At 42.4% G+C, this 14,815-nt stretch overlaps 1 protein-coding gene across 1 annotated transcript in view; it reads left to right on the forward strand.

Moving 5' to 3' along the window:
- Positions 1–14,815, forward strand: part of rragd (ras-related GTP binding D) — a 58,926-nt gene that overhangs the window by 42,953 nt on the left and 1,158 nt on the right. The window lies entirely within an intron of this gene.

The following is a 14,815-nucleotide window of genomic DNA, read 5'->3' on the forward strand; positions in this document are numbered from 1 at the left end:
AACCGTAGTCTTTAAGACCAAGTCTTCTACAATGCTGACAGGTCTGCACTTAGTTGCCACCCATTTTGCAAGAGCAGTAGTAATTTTTTGGGATTTGGTTTCATCCACAGCAAGTAGCACTCCCCAAAATAGTGCTTTGCCTGAGCCCGCTAGCATCAACCTGAGTCACGTTAACTGTACTATGCTTAGCTCGTAGGTGGTAGCTCAAGCTTGACATGCTTCGATGATATTTTAATTCGGCTTTACATAATGTGCATATGGCTTTCCACCCGTCCGGGAGTTTTGGAAAATAAAAAGCGCCATTCAGAATTGTGTTGCTGCTGTCTTTCTCCATCATGCCTGCAGCCTACAACAGCAGGATGGGTTACGAGGAAGTATGGCAAAGTGCGGCAAAGGTTCAAAATAGTAGCTAGTCACGACTCGAAGCCGAGTGAAGTGAAAATAAATTAATAAATAACAAAAATGAATGCGTTATGCTCGGCCCTTAATCGCATCGCGATTAACGCGTTAATGCTGACAGCCCTATTTTCTACCAATAACAATGATAAAGCTGTTAATTGTCCTGCCTGAACAGGTGCAACAACGCTAACAGGAGACTCAGGAAGATGTCAGTCAATCAGTCTAAACTCAGCCACACAGTCCTGGGAAGAGGTCTAATCAGCCAGATTAACTGAAAACAGGTGTGGGTGTTTAGAGCCTTTAATACTGGATGGAACAGGTACCGGAGAATGAGGACCCAAGCGCATAAACAGGCAGGAGACAAGGCACATATCGCTTCAAAGCTTTACTTTTGGCAGTTGCACGCAGGAACCAAAAATATAGCAAAACACTCTGAAGATGAGCCAAGACGAAAAACTTTGGCAGGAACTACGTGGCAAAGTTATTACAGTCAAGCAGCAACTTCATCAGCTGCTTGACTGTAATAACTCCCACAGCCTGACGCGCTGATTGAGTAAAGGGCTGATTCACTCTCAGTGGTTTCTGTGACATGAGAAATACTTTCAAAGTTCTATTTCTAAAAATACAAAAATAAACAGAGCTGAAGGATCGTAGCCAGAGTTCAAAATGAGCTCCATATACCAGCCAAATGCTGGTATAATATGCAAGTGGCTGGTAGATTTGCTTCACTTACCAGCCAAAAAAAAACAGGTAAATTATTGAGTGGCTGGTAACATTGAACATTCATTAACCATTTGTCTTGTAGACAAAAATGTAAATTTTGAACCCTGTGATTCGTAGCCCCACCGAGGGGAAAAGTCACGTCACGCCACTGACCACCTGTGTGGAACAAATCTCTGCCGTGCCATGTTGTAAACTCAGATGGATTTTCATTGGCTGTCAGCGTTTCTATCGTTCTTCTAATCGCTCTAAAAGGGATCCCAACGATATCGTTCGCCACTGTCCTTGCCGTTATAATTGCGGTGTGGACTTCGCCATCCACTTGAGTTAGAACCATTTTTAAAACTATATGTAGAGGCTGAGCCCAAGCTTTAAGCTCCTGAGGTGCTGTTCCACGGGTAGAGTCATTGACGCACTTTTTACCTTTTTGATCAATGAAAGTCCAAGTCCTATTTGCAGTTAAAACCTTTGGTTCCATTTATTTCCATGAGATCTTAGTTGGGTTTCCAGACAAATCACTGCTTGTATGTATGCCTGTGTAGTGTTGTGGTGTTGGTGTGCGTGTGTGCGTGTGGTCAAAAACTGTATGTGCTTCCGGGTTGCACCCGAGGAACCAAAGATTGGTTCCTATTTATACCAAGGGCACTAATTGGCTCTTACACTATATATTCATAGTTATTGTTCTTGGTGTGGGCGGCCCTTAAGGCTGGCGAGTGCACCCCGCTCTCAGGTAGGGAAGATAGCACAGGGATTAGTGACAGCATGCATGAGAAAACGGGCAAGTATGCCAAATCTACCAGTCTCACCGAACCCGTCCCTTTAGGACAGAGACGTTCGGACGCATTTGTTCCTTTCCGATACCTGAACTTGCGTATCGGCCGATGCCGAGCACTGATCCGAACCAGTGCATTGAAAAATACCTATATTTTATTATGCTTTAACAGCTATATATTACTATCCCTATATGGATGTGATATGATTGCTATCATAGTTGTTAAAACTATTTGTGAAACATGAACAAACACAAACAATAAATGCCAAAGAACTTCCTTTTATTACCCAGTTTGACAGCGAGTCATAACGAATAAAAGAACATGAATAAACTACTTTAAAGTAGATTTTATTCTCGGCTAAATTACGTGCATAAACCCTAGTACTTACCGATACCAGCATTTTATGCGGTATCGGAGGCGAACATCTCTACTTTAGGAGCGGCTCCTGATGTCGCTCCTGGGTCCCTAAGGCAGGCACCAGAAGTTTATTAATTAAATTGTATTTATATTGTCAAATCATAACAGGAGTTAGGTGAAGTCAGGTAAAGTGGGACACTTTTTGGTAAATTGCATTTTAAACAACCTAAATCAGTTAGAATGTATTAAAATTGTATGTGTTTTGTTTAAATAGATTGTAATGAAGGCCACTATGGTGACATTTTCCCAATTGATGTATTTATTAACAAACTGTTCATCTTTAAACACCATCTGACACCCTCTTCAGCAAACTGGAAGCAATCAGGTTGAGTGGGACACTTTGTTAGGGAAAGTGGGACACTATTTTATGGTTAAAATGAACGTGAGAAATACAACCCCAATTCCAATGAAGTTGGGACGTTGTGTAAAACGTAAATAAAACCAGAATACATGCATTGAAAATGTGTGGCGCATTATGAAGCACAAAATACAACAACGGAGACCTTCAATTAATTCATACTTGGAAGGATTTTTAAAAAATGCATTTCTGTAACTAATGCAACAATTGTAACATTGTAAACTTCACTCTACATTCAATGAATGGAACTTTCATTAAGCCTACATCCTTTTACCACCTTTTTAACAACTTCAGTGAACACATCCAAGACAGATGAAGTCATCGTCATCCATAAGTCCGTTGTGCTCTCCGCAGGACTCATGATACCACCGTTGGCAGTGGCAGCGGGCCACCCATTCCTCATTGGCCTTTGGGTCGCTTGCATCCCCATAGACCCCCTAGCAACCAGTACAGGTTCACTTCCCTGAACTGAAGGGTAGGAACGGCAGCTTTTTGGGGGCGGACGCCAGCAGGCTTACGCTCTTTTGTTGTTTTTGGTTTCTTTTTGTCTGCTTTGGCCTGGACAAAGTTGAAGTGTTCCTGGCTTGTTAGGTGGTAGCTGGGTGGCCTCGCCATCATCCTCTTCTTTCCCCTCTCTCTTGTAGGTACTCCATAAGGTCTGAGAACCTTACAATGGAAGCCCACTCAGCTGTTGAAGTGCTGGGTAGAGAGGGTGGCCCAGTTGTGAGGGTGGAGGCATGGGGGGCTGGCCCAGTCGTGAGGGTGGAGGCATGGGGGGCTGGCCCAGTCGTGAGGGTGGAGGCATGGGGGGCTGGCCCAGTCGTGAGGGTGGAGGCATGGGGGGCTGGCCCAGTTGTGAGGGTGGAGGTATGCGCGTCCTCATCAGGCTGGCTGGTTACCACTTCTTCCACCCCAAAATAAATGTCCTCCTCTGACAACAGAAGGGTTTCTGATGTTTCCTCAATCACCCTTTCAGTGGTTTGGCTTGGCAAGAAAAGGTCAGTTGGAATGACTTCCATGGAGACAGGAAACATCCCTGAGGCTCGGAAACCTGTAGAAGAGTAATATGTCTAATGTAATGATGCAATGTAAATAAGATAGTAAAAACAATGATCGACTTACTGCTAATCTTTTTATACAAATAATTCAAGACAACTAATTATTAATAAAAGAGTCAAACCTGCTTGGGCATTCTCAACAGTGGCGGCCTTCTTCCACGCGGGGCTGAACACAGAAAAAAAGAGCTGTTTTGGAAGCTTCTTCCCGCCTGTCTTCCTTGTCCACTTGCGTCCCAGTTCCTGCCAGTGGTGTTTCAGGCTTCGAAACAGCGATCTGTCTGCTGGCTGGAGGGCGTGGGTGGTGTGGGGAGGATAGCTCACTACATGGATATTATTTTTCTTCATGAGCTCCATGAATTCCAGATTGAAGACGTGGCTGTAGTGGCCATCTAAGATCAGGACATGGGGTCTTGGATCCTCCTTAGGCAGCTGCTGGACAAACCGCTGGCCCTACTCCAGAAACAGCTGGGAGTTTATCCAGCCATTATCTGACACGCGGATAATTGCTTTTTCTGGTCGTTCCTCCATCCACTCTGCCCTGAGCCTCTTTCCCTTAAAAATGACCATTGTGGGGGTGTAAGTCCCAACCACATTGAACCCAGCCAGGACTGTTCTCCTTTTTCCCCTGATGTTACCTGGAAGCAGGTCACCCCAACAACCTTTTTTGAGATGAAATGGTCCTGCAGTCCGGATTCATCGCAGTTCCACAGGTGAGATGGCGTCTCCTGGATCTGTAGGCGGTGGAGGAGTGACGTGTAGGTCTGAAACCATTGCTCAACTACTGTGAGAGTCATCCCAGAGGCCCTTGCAGCTGAGAGTGATTCTGGCTTGCGGAGGCTCAGGCTTGGATTCCTTTTCATGAACCCTTCAAACCAGTAGTGACCGGCTTTTTGCTCTTCCGCAGAAAAACCAGGGATGCCATTCATTTTGGCGTACTGGAACGCAATACGCCGTGTATCACTGCGTTCCAGGGGGAACCCCCTTTCAGCTAACATTTGAACAAGGCTAGCCAATTCACTCTCAGCCTGAGCTGAGAGCAGGGGGCTCTTACCTGAGGCATGGCGGTAGCCACTCACCAGCCCTTTCACTCGCCTTTGCGGTGTTGATTTTGGGATCCATGCCCTGGCTAAAAACCTTAACTTTGGTTTGTGTCCTTCAGTCACCTCCTGCTCATATTCTTCAATAGCCCCTGCCATTCTCTCTTCACTCCACTGGTTTAGTTTTCTTCCTTTCCTACATAGCTTTCTTTTCCTTTTCTGTATTGCCCTGCCACTCCTTTCTTCTCTCTCTCTCTCTCTGTCCCTCTCCTCTCTGTATGGGTGCCATCTTGTGTATATTGAACAATATAAATTTTATAAAAATGTTATATTCAGACACATTATTATTACTTATAACTTCAAAATGTTATCTTCTTGTTCCTGAAATGGCTGCACTGTGTTTGCTAGCATTAGCCCTAAAACTGTCCCACTCAACCTAACACTGTCAGGTTGAGTGGGACAGTGCTGTGAATCTAATTTTCACAAATATTTTTTACAGTTAGATGCTCATTGTAATTAATCTCTAATACACAGACAGTATAAATGTATGTAAAAGCAGAAGTTTTATTGTTACATCATAAGTGACAGAATTATCAACCTTATTATTCTAAAATAGATTTACACTTGCCGGGTGGCTTACCGTGAGGTCCCAGGAGTCAAGCCATTTGAAAAATAACAACCGGACCACATCTGTGATGTCACACCAATCACAACCTTTATTTCATATCCAATAGACATTCAGCTACAACACCGTAGCAATTGTTGTGATTGGCTTACAAAATTAACCCTACAGTACCCAAAAGCTTAAGTGTCCCACTCAACCTGATGTCCCACAGGACACTTTACAAATAAAGTAAGTCTAGACCACACTCTATAATTTACAAAGACCCAACAATTCAATTCCTCCCCCCCCAAAAGAGCAAGCATTGGGTGTGACTGTGGCGAGGAAAACCTTCTTTTCCACCCTTGTTTTTTTTCCCTCTGGCCTGTTTTTTGGGCCGGTCTTTATTTTTTCGTGGCGACCGCCACGCCCCTGGCCATTATTGAAAATATGTTATGTTCATGTATTTATTAATGTTTGTGATTAAATCTATTTTAACATGATGCTGTCCCTGTTTCTTGTGACTTGTATGAATACAAGTTGAATAAAAAGAAAGAACTTTTGACGTTCCGCTTTTAAGCCAACATGATCTACAAATCTACAATTCCATACGTGCAAACATTGATATCTCTCGCTCCGCTGGATCAGAATGGAGGCTGTGTCTTTTATTTCCTTGTTGCCATGATGAATAGAAGTATCTGAGCTCCATTATGATGCTTTTTATTTCCCACCAGGCTCGCGCTTAACTCAGAGTGAAGTGTTGATGGAGTCCGAGCTAGTTAAAGCTATAGCGCGTAGTTTCTGTCGCCCCCATGAGGAATTCTAAGTAATGACAACAACACTGTCAGCGAGTCCACATGATACAAGCCTTCTGTGACCGCGTACCACCCCACCCCACCCCTCCTCCACACAGTTCCTAACCAAGGAGGACACAGAGGATTAAAAAAACATGGACTCTTCAGAAGAGGTAACTATCTTCACTCGAGCTTCTGCGTGGGAAAGTTGCCGGACGACACAATCTTCTGAACATAGCCATACTGAGAAATACAGAGGGCCTCATGGACTAGCGCTTTTGCGCCCACTTCAGGCGTATTTGTTTCGCAACGTGCGCGTAAAAGCATGGCGAGGTATGTACAAACAGGCTGCACTGAGGTAAAAGCGCAGACTGCCTGTCGCGGGAACTGAAAATGGCAAATTGCGCTTTTCCGTGTCATGCATATGCATTCACGGGAGGGTCAAGGGGAAAGTGGGAGTTTTCCATAAAGAGATGGGAGGGGAAGCGTAAAGTGCGCCTAATTATGTATTCCGCGGTATTTACAAAAAACGGCCGTGACAGCTCGCCTCTATTTTGCGGTGAAAATTCTCCGCCTCTTAAAAGCAGGTGTAAGCTAGCCGCAAGCGGGTTTCACGGCAGGGGCGTCGGACTGGGGGGAAAAAGGGGACTGAGTACCCAGGGCCCTCATGTGAGGAGGGCCCAAAAAGATGCTAGAAGGAATAGCTGTGGATGCGGGGAGGGACCCATAGAGAATGCCTTTCTACAGGGCCCAGAATTTTGTGCTACGCCCCTGTTGCCTGGCATACGCCTCCTGGTGAAATGGCAGCAGTAATCCGAGCAAGACGAAGACAGAGGCCAAGGAGACGAGCTGAAAGGATTTTTGCCACAAGGATCACACTTTTTCAGTTGTGTGAACACAAAATCATGAAGCGTTACAGATTAAGCAGCCATGCGATATCACAGTTACTGGAAGAAATCACAGATGACATCGAAGCTGCGACTCAGCGTTCACATTCCATTCCAGCAGCTGTTAAACTCCTCCCTACGTTACAGATATCGGCATCAGGGTCACTTCAAACAGTCCTAGCATCAGCCGTGGGAATATCGCAGTCTGCACTCAGCCCTATCACAGCACCAGTACTCACCGCTTTGCTACAGCACAATTTACAGTGTAGTGGGCGGAGAAAGGCGCTGATTACCCGATGAACTGCAGGTTTGGTAAATACGACGTGAGCTGAAGTATCACAGCGTGCGCTTTCTGCGGGTTGGCCACGGCGCTGATAACGCTACATTTACAAATGTACGTACATGAGGGCCAGAGAGAGTTGTGTGGAGCTGAGAGTCTTAATTAGCTTTGTAGCAACTCATTTGGCAATGGCTTGAATGTAACGGACGTTCATTAATATCAAAAAGTTACACACTAAAGCTTTAAAGCTGCTTTTTGGAACAGGCCCCTGCGCTTACAATGCTGAAATTAGGTTTGTATTCATATTTTCATTCAAATATTGTATTTCTACTACATATATCTGATCTAAGGGGATCATTGCACAGTTGTCCTTGGTGTTGGAAATGTCTTCAATCTTCATTACTGCTCACTGCAGACAGTGTTGCTCTTCTAGTTTTAGATGAAAGTTTTTAATGGGTTATATAAATTCTATTTAAGTCATTGGTTTGTTTAAAATACGTACTTGATGATGAATCCTAAGCAGCAAGCTGATTTTCAACCAGACACACACACAAAAAAGGGACTTCAGTAGATTTTCTGGAGTTTTCAAATCACCTGTTCTTCCTCGCAGATGAGTGTGCCAAGTTGTCATGGAAATGTAGAAATGTTCTAGTCTTTAGAGACTTCACGTCTGTGCTGGCTTAAAAAAAGAGATTGTAGTTTATTTCAGTCCGGACACTCTTGTCATAGATTTAACCATTTATTGCAACAAATGGAAATCCAGCGATACTTGGCGATGAAGGCTCCGTTCTGATGATGTTCCCTGAATCAGCCAAGCCGCATGCTAAGATGACACAGGGAGCACGCTGCTGAGACCCCCCCTGTACACAAGAGTGACCCCAATCCAAGAAATCATGGAGGCAAGCTTTGCCAGCAGCAGCGGTGTGAGGCAGCAGTGGAGTAGCAGGAAGCCGAGAGGAAAAGGGAGACATTTAAATGATGTGAAAATGGCTGTGATTGGTTGTGACTGGCTGGAATGATAATTCAATTAGTGGGCATATGACATCCGTGTCCTGCGTGAACTAACGCAATGCTTAATTTTGTGATCTTAAAAGCAGTAGCTGACAGGTCAACCTCACCACAAAGTCCATTTAAGTAGCTTCTCTGGAGCTTTTGATCAAAATGTACCATCTTCATCAGCTGCTCATCTTGGAGATCAAAACGCTCTTTCTACGATCGCAATCCCCATTACATTACACTACTAAATGGACCGTGTGGTGAGATTGTTTTAGTTAATTAATCTCACAAGGGGTTGGAAATATGCTTTACTAAAAACCAATACAATTGGGTTTTAATACATTTTAATATTAATATTTAATATTTATAATAGTTTAATATGGGCCCACTAGCTGGATAATCCAGCTTCCTGTCTGTGGCTCTCAGCTCCAAGCCCATTGCTTCCTAAATAAGGTCTTTAAAAACTCAGACAGACTCAATATCATCACTGTCGGGCAGAAACCTCGTATCTCCACATTTCGTTTTTATGTTTTTTATAAATCAATGCTATTGGTCAATCTTTATGTCTGTCTGTGGGTTTTACAAAGATTTAAAGAGTGACGAGGGGATTTTGTCTGACTTTGTCTGAGGTAAATAATAATAAAATGTTTTTAAATTGGCTGCAGGGTTTAACAATAAGGGTTGGCCGATGGCCCGGGGCAAGTAAAACGCCACGTTGGGCAAGTCAGTATAACAACCAACTTGCCCGTTCGGGCGTCATCGCATCATAATTTATGTTATCGTTCTCCTGCCCTAGTCGAACAATGCTTGTGCCGCTGGCCAATCAAGAATTGAGTAGTGTTTTTTTTATGCTTTTTGACTTTTTTTCGACGTTTTTTTAAGCTTTTTAAAAAAAACATTTTGGACAGGGGCCAGTAAAAACTGACTTTGGGCAAGTAGACATTTTTTTTTAAAAACAACGGGTTTGGACATACAAGGTTTTCACACAACAGCGGCAATATAGTTTTTTTAAGACTCCGGCAAATTCACAAAAAATGACAATAGCACTATGGATTGCCCATCACTTGCTATCCATCTATCTATCTATCCATCTATCTAGCCATCTAGCCATCTAGCCATCCATCTATCCATCTATCTATCTGCCCCGTCTCAAGGTCCGATTCACAAAAGATATTGCACTAATGAAATTACACACAAACATGCTGTTAATTTTGCAGCTGAGTGCAATTCACCTTTTTTTGCATCTGTTTTTAATTATCCACGTGGCAACGTATAAATGTTGCCTTCGACCCAGGAACACTGTCGGCAGAACAATTGCAGAGAGAGAAAAGGCCGCGAGCTATAGGTCCTGACCCACGAGTTGCGGAGGCACTCTTCAAAACTTCAGGCAACAACTTTAAACGTGGGAGAGAGAAACAGTATTTGGGATTAAATATCCCAGTCTGTCAATGCGGTTGGTGTTTTCAAACGCTGACCTTTAGACTGTAAAAGAAGATGGCATGATTTAAAGTGGAGGACACTCAGTATAAATGGGCTTCATTACCACCAACTCTGTGAAGACGCTCTGAAGTTTCACTGTAAGTGCATTTGGCTATTAGCGCTGATCTTTGTAAATTGGACTGTTTTTGCAATGAGGCTCATTTGCATAGAAAGGGGACAATTTTTCACCAAATGTATGCAGAATGACCTAATTTTAATAAGTGCAAATAGCACGGGAGCACCGAGACGCTATTTGCTTGGCAGCAGAAGTTAGGGGTGCATTTTACAGTGTCCTTTTGTCTAATTTGTGGAGGTTTAGGTTAAGGGACCATTTTCAGTGGTGGAGCACCATTTGGTGGAGTATTTGTGGCTGTAGGATGGTGTACAGTACAGGCCAAAAGTTTGGACACACCTTCTCATTCAATGCGTTTCCTTTTTATTTTCATGACTATTTACATTGTAGATTCTCACTGAAGGCATCAAAACTATGAATGAACACATATGGAATTATGTACTTAACAAAAAAGTGTGAAATAACTGAAAACATGTCTTATATTTTAGATTCTTCAAAGTAGCCACCCTTTGCTTTTTTATTAATAAGGGGAAATATTCCACTAATTAACCCTGACAAAGCACACCTGTGAAGGTAAAACCATTTCAGGTGACTACCTCATGAAGCTCATTGAGAGAACACCAAGGGTTTGCAGAGTTATCAAAAAAAGCAAAGGGTTAGGAGCAACGGTGCCGTTGCAAAATAACCCCGGGAAGGAACCTGTTTTGGTGGAACATGTGGACGTTTAGAATAGAATAGAATACACTTTATTGTCCCCGAGGGGAAATTTGTCTTGGACATAGTGCTACAATCTGTTGCTTAACAACATCAACATTCTAAAATAAACATAAAATGAAAATAAAATCAACATAAACATGAGATCAACGAAGCGTTCTAAGACATAAAAGAAGGACGCACATTGTAATGGCAAAAATTACATTTAAGCATAATTCCTTGTATTTTTATGTTTTATTTCTACTTTAATTCTCTCACAAATGCTGAAAGAGTTTCTCATTCCCACATGCAGATTCTAACCTTGTGAGACATCCAGTCTGAACATAATGTAAGCACTTTTGCCTGAACAGGTAGGGGCTACAAGGTCATCTCTAGTTTTCCCATGCCAGTTAAGATGTAACTGGGGGGTGAAAGTCGTACCGGGAGGAGGAGGCGAAATGGCTCCAAGATGTCTCTTGTATTTCTCTGATTGTCTTCATGTGTATCAGATTGCATGTAAAAAATTGTAGCATCATAATAAGCCAAGTGTGTGTGTGCTGTCACTCTGAAGATGCATATAAGCCTGGTGTTCTGTTCACTCATTTGAGAAACTGACTCCACACTGGGCTTCGGCCTTTTGTGAAATCATGTTGATCCTATTTGCAAATATATCTTTTTTAATAAAATACAAAAACCCAATTTGGTTTTAGTCTCAGTCTGTCTTATTTGTTTCAATTTACTAAACTCTGAAATTTCCCCCCCTGCTGCAAAGGAAACTTCCATAACAACATGACAGCACAGACAACACAACATCCTAAGAATTAACTGTAATAATTAAATTGCAAAAAGTGCTGGTGTATTTACTGCACCCCTGCTCTGCTGGGCTAAGATCAGAGATGGGAAGTAATAACGAAGTACAAATACTTCGTTACTGTACTTAAGTAGATATTTCTTCTTTACTTTACTATTTTTTTTTGTGGCGACTTTTTACTTTTACTCCTTACATTTTAACACGAATATCGGTACTTTCTACTCCTTACATTTTAAAAATTGGCTCGTTACTTTAGTTTTGTACAAGAGGTCGTAATGTCGGAGAATAGCGCTGACACGCACCTCACGCCGGAACGGGCGCGCCCACCACAGAAAAAAAGTGAGAAAAAAAAAAGAGAGACTGCTTCGGAGGATGATCGATTGAGAATTGTGTGTGTGCGTCCTTGGAACGAGGGTAAGTCGTATAACTTATGTTGTCAGTTAATGTAAGCCTGTTGTTGTATTGGTCTATAGTTCCTGCTCAGTTAAAGTAGGTTAGCTAGTGATTTAGTTGTTTGTGTTCTTCACCTGTTAGCAAAAGCATCAAAAGAGAGAAGTTGTCCGTGTTTTACAGACACACCTGGGGGGGTGGGGGGGGGCGAAGTTTGAAACCAGCATCAGCTTTAAATACGGTCCTAATCTAGTCCTCACTAGCAAGTTTCAAATAATTTCACTGGAGTTACCGTTATTATTTTTCACGTGATCAATACCGAATTCAATCTAATTGGATGGGAATATACTGTAGGCTACGTTGCATGTAACGCACCACTACAAGACGACTCGACAGATTCGGCCGCATTCTGCATTCATTTGCAGCAAATAATTGCAGCATGATGGTGGTAACGTTAGCACTAGTAGTATGGACGGCGACATGATTGAAAATGAAGAAAACAGAGATCCCAGAGATTAGGCAGACAAGCAGCAAGACATTCCCAATCATCCCTGGCCTTATCTGAGAGAGATGTTTGAGATAGGCTAGGAGGCATCAAGTATGACTCCTGGCCAATGTGCTGTGTAACTCTAAAAGTATGGGGAACTTCTTAATTAATCTATGTTTAGTAATTAGGGCCCGAGCGCCGACAGCGGCGAAGGCCCTATTGAAACTGAAGGAATTATTCTTTCTTTCTTTCTTTCTTCTATTATTTTCCCGTCAAATTAATTGGCTTTTTGAGGGGCTTAATATATTCAAAAACTCACCAAATTTGGCGGTCGCATCAAGTCTGGTGAAAATTTACGTATTTTAAGGGTTTCGGGAATAGGCGCACAAAATGGCTCGCTAGCGCCCCCTACAAAGTTAAGAAAATGTAGCCCCTCCAGTGCGTTTAACGTAGACTCACGAAACTTGGTACACCTATGTAACATGTCAAGATGTACAAAAAACTTCATTAGAGCCATACCCTAAACCCAACAGGAAGTCCGCCATTTTGAATTAGTGCGATTTTGGCCATTTCCACATGTCGTACTTTAACGAACTCCTCCTAGAGATTTCATCCGATCAACTTCAAACTCGGTCTGTGCCATCTTAAGATGTTAAAGATGAAAAGTTGTTAAAAGAAAAACTTTTCGTCGCGGGAACGATGGCGTGGGCGGGCCATTTTGTGCGTTTTCGCCCGAAAACAGGAAGTGGGGCTAACTTCGAGTGTACGTTGTCCGATTACCTCGAAACTTTTCAGGATTCATAAGAGTCCAACCCTGAGGACAAATAACGGCCGATATTTACTTAAAGTCATAGCGCCCCCTAGTGGCAACAGGAAGTAGTCCTAAAAGTCAAGGTGCTATACTTTAACGAACTCCTCCTAGAGATTTCATCCGATGGACTTCAAACTTGGTCTGTACCATCCCAACACCTTAACGATGAAAAGTTATTAAAAGAAAAACTTTTCGTCAGACGTTGTGGGCGTGGCGTGGCGGCCATTTTGAGTGTTTAGCGATGACCAAAGAAGTTGTTGTAACTTGAGTGTACGTTGTCGTATCTGCCCGAAATTTGTCAGGATGGACAAGGGTCCAGGCCTGAGGACACCTACAGGCCAAAATTTACTTTTGGTCATAGCGCCCCCCTCTGGCCACAGGAAATCTGCCTTATATGACAAACATCATCCGATTTACATGAAACTTATAATATGTGGTCTAAATGTGATACTGAGCCAGCCCCTATAATATGACCACGCCCACTTACTCAGGCCACGCCCCCTTTCATAACATTTGAACCGTCTAAGGTAGAGTCTTGTGTGAGGTGTCATTGAACTCAGCAACCACGACGCGCACAGAGGCGCGAGGGCCCGTCCATCGCTGCTCGCAGCTTTAATTCATATTGTATCCTTTATATTCTTTCTATATTTGAGCACACACACATACATGTAGATTCCTTTAAATGTTAAGGGGACGATTAAAAAACAGAAACTGGATCTGTGAATTCTCACAGAATCACAACTGAATTCATATCTTGCTATTCAGTCAGAATCTTATTAAGCTGGAGTCCCAGTCTCTGTCACAATAATCATATATGTGATGTTTGGCAGACATCCATTTAAAATGTAGACAATGGCATATAAAGAGCCTGGTTTTTATGTCCACTGAAGTTTCTCATCTTGCACTCTAGTAACGTGTGGTCCAGGTAGCTTTGCATAAAAAGTGGTTGTCATTCGCAAGGCTACTTTTACTTTTATACTTTAAGTACATTTCAAAGCCTGTACTTTGTTACTTTTACTTAAGTAAAGAAGTTAAATCAGTACTTCTACTTTTACCAGAGTATTTTTTAACACAAGTATCTGTACTTCTACTTAAGTACGGGAAGTGAGTACTTTTGCCATCTCTGGCTAAGATTTACTGTTGGAGTTCAGCAGCTTGACCGAAGTTGGAATAAACGATAACTTTAGTCTGTTTGTTTTGCATCTCGACACACGGAATCTTCTCCCTGATGGCAGACGTTCATATTCAGGGAAGAGAGGATGTAGAGAGTCTGCAGTGATTCTTTCGGCTTGTTTTTGAAGGCTCTGTATGGGCTGGTACTCTTTCCTCCCTGTTATCCTCATAGCTGTCTTGTGTGTGCTGACCAGCCTGCCTTTCAGCTGCACTGTTAAGTTGCCAAACCATGTTGTGATTCCATATCTGATGATGCTCTCCAGAATCGCCCAATAGAACATGAGCATTCTGAAATTCAGAAATTCTTTTATTAGGATAACTATGGAGCTAGAACAGTGACAGTAACCTGTAGTATTGAAAATAAAAATTGGCATTGAAACAACAAATATTGGTACTGAAAAATGTTGAACTGAAATATAAAACACAAACATCAAAAAATAATAATCTCACAATGCTATTATTTTATTTCACTTTGACATTTTTTTGTATTATGATAGGTTTTTCAATGTCAATCTACATTTTTTCTTGATGTCTGACTTTTTCAGTAACAGTTTTTTTTTACACTGTCAGGATTTTTA

This window comes from Perca fluviatilis, chromosome 20, assembly GCF_010015445.1.
Source record: "Perca fluviatilis chromosome 20, GENO_Pfluv_1.0, whole genome shotgun sequence".
Lineage (NCBI taxonomy): Eukaryota > Metazoa > Chordata > Actinopteri > Perciformes > Percidae > Perca > Perca fluviatilis.